This window comes from Serinus canaria, chromosome 2 (genome assembly GCF_022539315.1).
Source record: "Serinus canaria isolate serCan28SL12 chromosome 2, serCan2020, whole genome shotgun sequence".
Classification (NCBI taxonomy): domain Eukaryota; kingdom Metazoa; phylum Chordata; class Aves; order Passeriformes; family Fringillidae; genus Serinus; species Serinus canaria.
This window is the reverse complement of record NC_066315.1, coordinates 71,191,321-71,199,991: the sequence shown is the minus strand read 5'-3', so window position 1 is coordinate 71,199,991 and position 8,671 is coordinate 71,191,321. Positions and strand designations below refer to the sequence as shown.

Here is an 8,671-nt window from a genome sequence, read left to right as displayed (position 1 = left end):
ATTGACAAAGAACAAAACTAGTCAGAATTTGAGATCGAATATGCTACCCAGGGCTGCATGCAATCACTGGGATCCATTGGGCAAACCACTGTTCTTCCAGGGGCCAAGCAGACCAGGATGAATTGACAGAAAATGGGAAAGTGGTCTGTGCTATCCTGTTTCTCAGGTATTTGCCACAGACTAGGACTAGGAAGACACCAGGGCTGTTTCAGTGCTGTGAGAAGCACATCTTGCTCGAAGAATGGTAAAATGTGACGTTACCTCAACCCTTACAATAGCCTGGTTAATCCTTGATCACTGCATGTATCGATTACAGGACTGGGCTTAAATACTTGAAAGATGTGTCATTCAAGCTTGAGAAAGCAAGGCTCCCCACACTTAGGGGGAAAAAAAAAACAGAAAAGGGGGAAGAAACATTTTCTTAGACTGAAGTTTCCCCTTAATAAATTCAGAGTAAGGTCCCTCTTTATTTTTGGAAGAGGCTGGGCAAACTGAAGTGTGGAGTTACAAAGTGAGACATTCAGATTGTTTTGTAGATACTACAGCTTGTAGTGAACCGTAAGTGGCTGTTTAGTCTTTAAATCCCACATAGACATCTTTTATTGTTTGGAAATAGAATTTGACCTAAATAGCTCAGAGAATATCACCATATATTCCTAGCTCACACTGCATCTCATTTTTGTGCTGATGACTGAGACTCATGGATATTTTGGTCATAGTCAAATGGATTTGGGCATTCCACAGAGACTGCAGAGGCAGAAGTTGCCACTTGGAATCTTTGTTCTGGCTAATTCTTGTCAGTCCACGGGCAGGAATGCTTGCTGAAGAGAACAGCCACAGACAAGACAGGTGTGCTGAAGTAGTATGTTTTGCCTTGAGTACTCATTGTGATTTCCAAATACAAGATTGGTTCAAGAGCTGCAAACAATGTTTGTCTTCTTTCCAGTCTTGGACTCTTAGATTCATAAACATTCAGTTCTTCTTTGAACCTTTCTATATTCTCCACCTCATGGCAGGGAAGTTGTTTTCAGCCAATCTTGATGAATTTTCACAATCCTAGCTGAGCCTTTCACTCAGCTAATGTATCAGGTATACAGGACTCTTCACTGGCTAATGATGTGATCTAATCTGCTAATTCTATTATCATTATAGCTGTCAATAGAAGAGGGCTGAGGAAGGAAAGCATCATTCTGGAAATATCTCTCAAAAATGAAGAAGTTTTCTTCACACAGTTATGGACTTCAAATTGTGAACCACAAATTTATATAATTGATTAGAAGATAAATATTTTATGCACATGTTATGGAGAACACAACAGTTCCTGCACTAACTCCTCCTTTTTAACAAAAATACAGAAGTCCTTCTTGGATATTATTAATTCCAGTCTGTCTGAGAAAATAAAAATTAAATTAAATTAAATTAAAATAAAATAATAAAACCAGCCTTACTAAGGCTAATCAGAATATGATGCATCTAGGAATGAAAAATGCCCAAGGAGACCTCAGGGTTAGAGTGGGCAGTGAATCGACAATGCAATATGGCAGGGAACAAGAAAGCCTGCAAATGTGGTCTGTCATAAAGAGAGATAGACTGTGTCCAGAAAGGTCCCACGGGAATGCTCTGCAAATATTCACTGAGCTCCTGACCTGTCATTGCTGAAAAAAAAAAGAAAATAATGAGGGAACCAGGGGAAGTTCAAAGAAGAGCAACCAGAATGATCTCCAGGCTGGAAAAACTCAGCTGTGGAAAGACTAAAATGGCCAAATACTGGCAGTGGTACCTAAGTGGGTTTTCAGGGTGATTTGCTTGAGTTCACAAATATATGCAAAGCAGAATGCAGCTTCTTTACACTGCTTTGTCTTTTGTAGTATCATACAGAGTCCTTAAAAGAATTAATTCTGCCAACAGAGTGGCTGTGGGAAATAGCTCGAAGGCTTTCTTAAGGAGCCTGTTGTCCACAAAAATCAGACTCGTTACCTGGTGTGTAACAAGCCAATAATTACGCACTCAAGAGAGACATTGATTATTTATTTCACAGTTGCACAAGCCTGGGTGCTTGGTGGTATTCCACAAATCAAGCACACCAGCTATCAAATTTTTACTACTTATACATTCCAGCAAACAAAGGAGTTAGTGTGCATTGGTGACAAGTTACATAGTTCTCTATTATCTACTATCCTGTCTTCTATTGGTTAATGATTCTCTTGCTTCTCATGCTAATTAATCTTTATGCTCAATCTTTCTCTTGAGTTGTTGGGTTTCTTGGGTCGATGGTCCGTGAGTCGGCGGTCATGATCTTTCCCTGCCAGAATTACCTTTTACCCAGTTGGAGCTGATTTCAGCACAATTGCTGAGTTATCTTTATTAGCGTCTTCCTTACCTTGGGAGTTCTGCCAGTTGTCCTTGTGGCCCGCAAATTCTGCATTCTTCGTGTCCACTAATGGAACATCCCTCTTCCCAAGCTCTGGTAACCTTCCTCTAGGTCCAAGATCACTGAAGCATGTCAGGTCCTAGTCCTTAACAAGGCAATTCTACCAACAAGTAATTTGTGTTTCTAACACCTGGACATCACTTAGAGCATGATTGTTAGCTGTGTTTCATGGATTAAATCTCCCTTCTTGCTGACTAGTCTTGAGAGTACACAAAGATCAAACATTAAAGAATGTCCTTCCTTAAGAAAATTTTACATATTCCACATTTTACAACAAGCCCAGCACCAGTTTCAGCTGTGCTGTAAACATGGTGCTGCAGCACTGAGCACAAGCAGCAAGATTGCTACCTGAATTTCTGGTGCTCAGGGTATTTAAATTAAACTAAAAGCCTTGAAATAGTCCAGAAACAGGACACAAAGATGGCTTAGAGCCAGCACAGACCCATTCTTAAGAAATACAGCATGTAGAAATTGTGAAAGGTGTATAGGAGCAAAGGAAGAAAAAAGGAAGAGAAAAAGAAAGAAAAGCAAGATGACTTTAGATTTACCAGCAGGGAAAAAAAATTATAAAGGTCAAACCTAAGACAGTAAAGATGCAAGAGGCAAATGGCAGAGAGCTTCACTTCTTGTAACATTTCCTATGAATCTTAAGGGGACACCGTGCAGCTGAATTGGAGTGGACTCTTGTCAGGTAAATAATAAACTGGCTGGCAATTTCCATCTTGTAATTTAAAATATAGATTATGAAAACGCAAAGCCTTATTTCAGGCTGTATTTAGGTGGTTGGGGGGTGTGGGGGGGAGAGACTGTACAAAACACATGTGTGCAGAGGGATCCATGAGTCCTGCAAGCAAAAGCTGAGATTTCAGTTTGTTCTGCATTAAGATTAGTCATAACCTCCTGAGTGGGGAGCCCTCTGGGAAGAGAGGGACCAAGCAAAGGCAGGCTCTGGAAAATCTCCCTCTGCTGCTTTCCATTCACATAGAAACCGCCACATGCGACCACGAAGTGTCATCTCCATCAATAATTCACCGAAATATCTTGATTCATCAAGTCCAGGAACTTCCTGGGAACTGTGGGAAAAGACCAGCGGGGCATCTCAGATGTCGAGAGAAGGACTTAAGACCAGCTTGGAGGATGAGAAGCCGCACAGCACAAACACACAGTTCGCAACAGAGGAGCGTGCCTCTGCCTCCTCTTTATTCCCGCCCCCCCCCCCCCGATTTTATTCCGCTTTAGCTATCGCTACCAAACGATTGAGAAGAAGCTGGCTGCTCTCCACCTCAAGCACGGAGCAGCTCTCGGGGGGGAAGGGGGGCTCACTGGCACAACCCTCCCTCTCTGCCCTCCCACCGCATTCAGTTGCAAATCCCTGCCCGCCCGGAGCAATCGGCTCCGCGCCCGCTCCGCTCCCCCCCGGCCCCAGTGCGGCAGCTCCGGCGGCCCCGGCAGCCGCGGCAGCCGCAGCGCCGGCGCCAGGGGTGCGGGTGCGCGTATGTGCGGGTGTGTGTGCGCGCCTGCCAGGGAGCCAAGCCGAGAGGGAGGAGTTTGGCTTTTTTTTTTTTTTTTTTTTTTTTTCCTTCCCTCCCCCTCCTCCGGTTTTTTTTTTTTTTTTTTTTTTTTATTAATCAGGAGCAGTGAATGGAAACCAATCAGATAGAGAGCCCCCTCGGCTCGGGCTGCCTGCATGCCGGAGTTAAAAAGTGCTGCTGGCCGAGCGGGAGCCCTAGTGCGAGGCGGGGAAGCTGAGCGGCTGGAGAAGGGGCCGGAGAGCTGCGCTGCCGACCCGGGCGAGGCTCGGCCGCGTCGTCCCTGCGTGCCGGTAAGGAGATGCGGCTCTGCACCTCTGGAGGGGCAAGGTGTAGCTCTCAGCAGCCAGCCGCCTTCTGCTTTTTTTTTTTTTTTCCCACCCCTTTCTTTCTTATTCTTTCTGCCGTGCTTATTGGGAATGCTGATTAGGGGTGGGGGGGCAAGGAGGAGGGGGACAGCACTTATTTTGCAAAGTTGGCAGCTGCCTTGCGGAGGGCTCTGCCCCCGCCGCCGCGCCGGCGTGACCCCCCCGGGGCTCCGCGCCCTCCCCGACGCTCAGGGGCGTGTGGGGACCGCGTTTGCTGGCGTTGTAAGTCAGGCGAAGGGATGCGGCGTTTTCCTGGGGATTGTCATCGCCAGCAAGACACTTCGGACGAGGGGAGGTGGTGAGAGCGGGAGAAGGGTCGTGTGTGCTTGGAAGAGAATAACAGTAATAATTAGTAATAACAACAGCAAAAGGATGAATAACTAGAACATAATAATTTTTAAAGTCTGTCTCTGTTTCTTGATACTGCATAGTTGCTTTGAAATGAATACAGGGCAAAGCCCTTCGAATCATGAGCGAAATCCGAGGCAAAGTGCAGAACTGAATGTAGAGCACAGTTGAATTGAGGCGCTCCCTCAGTGAAAAGAAGGGGGCAGAGCGAGCAGATCGGGGGACGTTACAGGAATTGACAAATGTGAAGTCTTTTATTTGATCAAAGAACGGGTTGAGGAGTGCTGGAGGAGGTGGAAGTAAGAGGGTAGGCGTATAGGCATTTTTACAGGAAAGAAGTTGGGTAATTGCAGAAAGCAAGCACTGAATTTGGTGGTGTAGTAAATGTTTCTAAGGAGCTGGTAACATACTTTCTGTGTCAGCTAGGTTGAACTATTTATGTATTCATATGTATGTAACACCTACTTACATGCACGAACAGGGAAAACAGTTTGCATACTACATCTGCGTATTCTTATGCAGAAGGTCGAGTCCAGAGATAAGCAATAGCAGTAGAGGTCAGTGGCTGTGGAAAGGAGTCCTGTCACTGCTGCAATAAAATCCATATTTTACGGAGAGTTAAATGCAGTACTTTTTAAGTGCAAGTGGATGGTGACCTAAGTAACTCCTGATGACATTCAAGGTTCGAGAAGTTTAACGACCGAAATTACTCCCAGCACAATGGCACAGCTACTACTTTTATACAAATCGAGAGGATAGGGCACCTTTTCCCTTTTACTTGTGTGTTTTGGGATTTTAAAGTTCTGTTAGTAGTGCATGAGAGATTGAGTAGCACAAATTACTTACAGAGTGTAAGGTCAGTTCTTTCTCCAAATTTACTGTTCTTCTAGCACAGCTAGAATAAAGAGTTGAGTTCTTGTCTATTCAAGAATCTCTGAGGATGGAATGTAGTACATCCCACATGTGTACCTCATGAGCTACCTGCACGAACATTTGTGCAAGGAGAACATTACAATCAAGAGCAAGGTTATTTCCATTCCTTTTTGTCACAGGACTGTGTGTAGTAGCATTCTGGAAATGACATAATTCCAAGGGAATAAAATTGCTTGATCGTGCAGACCTCTTTGGTTTTAATCAAAATAGACATAGCTCTCCCAGTCAAGATAAAGGCTTATCTCCTGTATTTGCTGGGCTGAAATCTCTATTATGCAGACAGTTCTTTACAAAAGTACTTGCATGTTACTTAAAACATTCCATAAAATTGATTGACATCTGTTCCTGAGCAATATAATGCTATGGTAATGGTGCATCCCTGCTCATTTCTTTTTTTTCCTAATTCCTATTTAAAGGCAATAAGTTTGCATGTCACAGGAGAGTCAGGTAGGGCTCGAAGGCTTGTGATCAAGATTCCTTTATCATGGATATATACAGTTTTAAAGGCCTGGCAGCAATGACACAATTGGATAGCTCCTTTAAAGAGCCCAAACATGCTAATAAAGACTGCAAAGCTGAATCTCTTTTTCCTCTCCTCTCAGATGTTATCTGACACAGCACCAGTAAATATATAATCTCATATGCTTCTGGCTTTCAGCTGCACCATAATCTTTCTGGACATATTTCTGGTGGTTTGCAGTTGACTTTTGAGCTGAGGGAGGGAAAAGGAGAGCAGCCAATCTTTTCAGAATAACGTAATCAGAGCAGCAATACTTTTTTTTTTTCTTCCCCAGGAAAATGGCATTGATTCAGTCCTGTTGTAGCTCTCTGCAATTATCCTTTGCAGCCATTTAAGTAACTGGGGTCCCCGTAGGGACTTATTAGTCTCTCTAGGTATTTTAATTTTCACACCAGTTCACAGCTCTTGCATATCTCCATGCCAGCACTCTAAAGATTATATTTATAGACATGGTCATCATTTTCTAACCAAGTTGTTCAGCTGGAAATGTGCATCTTAACTTCTGACTCTTCTCTCCCTCCCTTCCTCCCTCCCTTCTTCCCTTGCACAGCTCTTTCATGCAGTAACCTGCCGCTCAAGGCAGCCTTCCCTTTCATAAAGTTTGCATTTTGCCATCTGCTGTTTCAATAATATTTAGTTGAGAGACTTCCTTCAAAGCAAAACATACACATGTTAAGAAATGTGGGGTTTTTTCCTACCGCTTTCTGCAGAAGCTACGAATGTGAACGATAGAAGTTATGAATGTGCCTGTGCTCTCACCAGCTGAGATCCTTCTCTAAGTGAGCAGCTTTCTTCTCAAGGGCATACTGGGTTCCTCTGTGCAGGAGCCTCCCTCCAGTCCACTGTCCCCTCAAGTGTGCTACATCATTTTTGCTTTGACTGAAGAAGTTTTCAGCACGCTGATACTCTGCTTATTAATAGACTCCTGCAGTATTTTTGGGTTTGGACGGAACCACTGTTGGGTTTTCTGCTGGTTGCCTGTGTGCTGTGTGGGGGTCAAGCAACATTTATCTGTTGATAAATGAAATGGTGGTCACTGTCTCATGCTTAACTGAACTTTTCAGTGTGTCACCTGCCCTTTGTTGATTACTTTTAAATTATGTTACCTTTCTAGTGCAATCTTGCAGCATTATGGCTCAAGATATGCAGGAAATTACTTGTGGATCTCCTTGGAAATGGTGTCTAATTACTAAAATGAAAGGTAGCTGAAATACATAAAAAAGCGTGGGTAGGATGCATTTGAGGCAGCAGGCCCCACTGTGATGGTGCCTCATCTTACATAATGGTTACAATTCCTCTAGTGGCTCTGCTGCAATTATACCAGAATGAAGCAGAATTGGTTTTCAGTATCTTTTGATTATCATAAGCATGTGGGAAAGGCTTTGCCTTGGAAGCTGGGTGTTAGGGAGTCTTCTTCATTAACCCCTTGAAGACATGGTTAACTGCAGTAACTGTTCCTGTGCCTTCAAGGCTTTTCATCATTTGGGGTTTACTTCTTTTTTTCCTTTTTCTTTTTCCTATATAATTTCTTGGGTTCATAGCTCTTAGAAACAAGGCTGATAAACTCAGTTGTGGTTATCCTGACTGTCATGGTAGGGCCAAATTCAGGATCTTTTCAATGTAAATCTTTAAAGTGAGTCCCCCATCCTGTGCACAAAGTGAAGAGTTCTGTGGCACACAGAGCAAATCTCTTCTGCTGACTCTGTGCAGGATTCAGTTTGCAGTATAAACTCAGGTTTAAATGTGTTCTGGTTGAGATAAAAATCCAGCAGCAGCTGGTTTGCTCATGCTGCTTGCTTAGTCATGGCAGACCTTTCCAAGGGGTCTGAAAAAAACGATGCTGTGTGAGGAGAAAGGTATGGCATCTTGCCTTGTTTCATTGGGATGGGGAGAGATGTGATGCAGCATGAACATTTAGTATTAAATGCAGCTTTTAGCTGTCTGTGTTGCTTAACAAAAGGTCCAGGGTAGATTATTAGTCCTGTTTTAAAAACACCTTGAAGAATGCATAATTAATACAAAACATCGTGAGAAAAATCATACTCTCTGGATTGTGCTGTGAGTGTAGCTGCAGTGGAATTAGGTGGGGAAAGTGCTGGATAAAACCCTTTTTAAAGTTTGAGTGTGAGTTCTTCATATCCAGTTGTGCTTTCTATGCCATAAATCTCAGCCTAAGATTCTCTTTTTCATTCTTCCCCAATGACTGGCTGATATATGTTGGGAGTCCATCCAGGTTCAGGTTCCTAAGCTTCTCTAGGACACTGCTGTGTGTTCTGATCCTGATCACCCATCGGCTACTTCCCCATCTCATTTTAGGCAGGCTTATTCCTCTTTGTATCCGTGACCATCTCCTTATTTCAGATGGGGCTGGCTGCCACCATTGCCTTCCACTTTATTTTCCTGGTTGTGCATTTGGCACTGAAAGGCCCAAACAAAGACTGTAAATATTTGAGTTTATGCTTTTGTTTGTTTGTTAGCAAGAGCATTCCCAGAAGAAAATAGGATAACTGAATTTCAGGAGTGTTTATAGAGTGGTGTGAGT

General features: G+C 43.5%; 1 protein-coding gene across 1 annotated transcript in view; it reads left to right on the top strand.

Moving 5' to 3' along the window:
* The first annotated feature begins 4,072 nt into the window (after nt 1-4,072).
* LOC103820122 (cadherin-6) overlaps nt 4,073-8,671 on the top strand; it is a 102,809-nt gene continuing 98,210 nt past the window's right edge. Inside the window, exon 1 of the mRNA XM_009094783.4 lies at nt 4,073-4,253. The gene's annotated coding sequence lies outside the window, so the exon portion shown is untranslated. The remainder of the gene's footprint in view (nt 4,254-8,671) is intronic.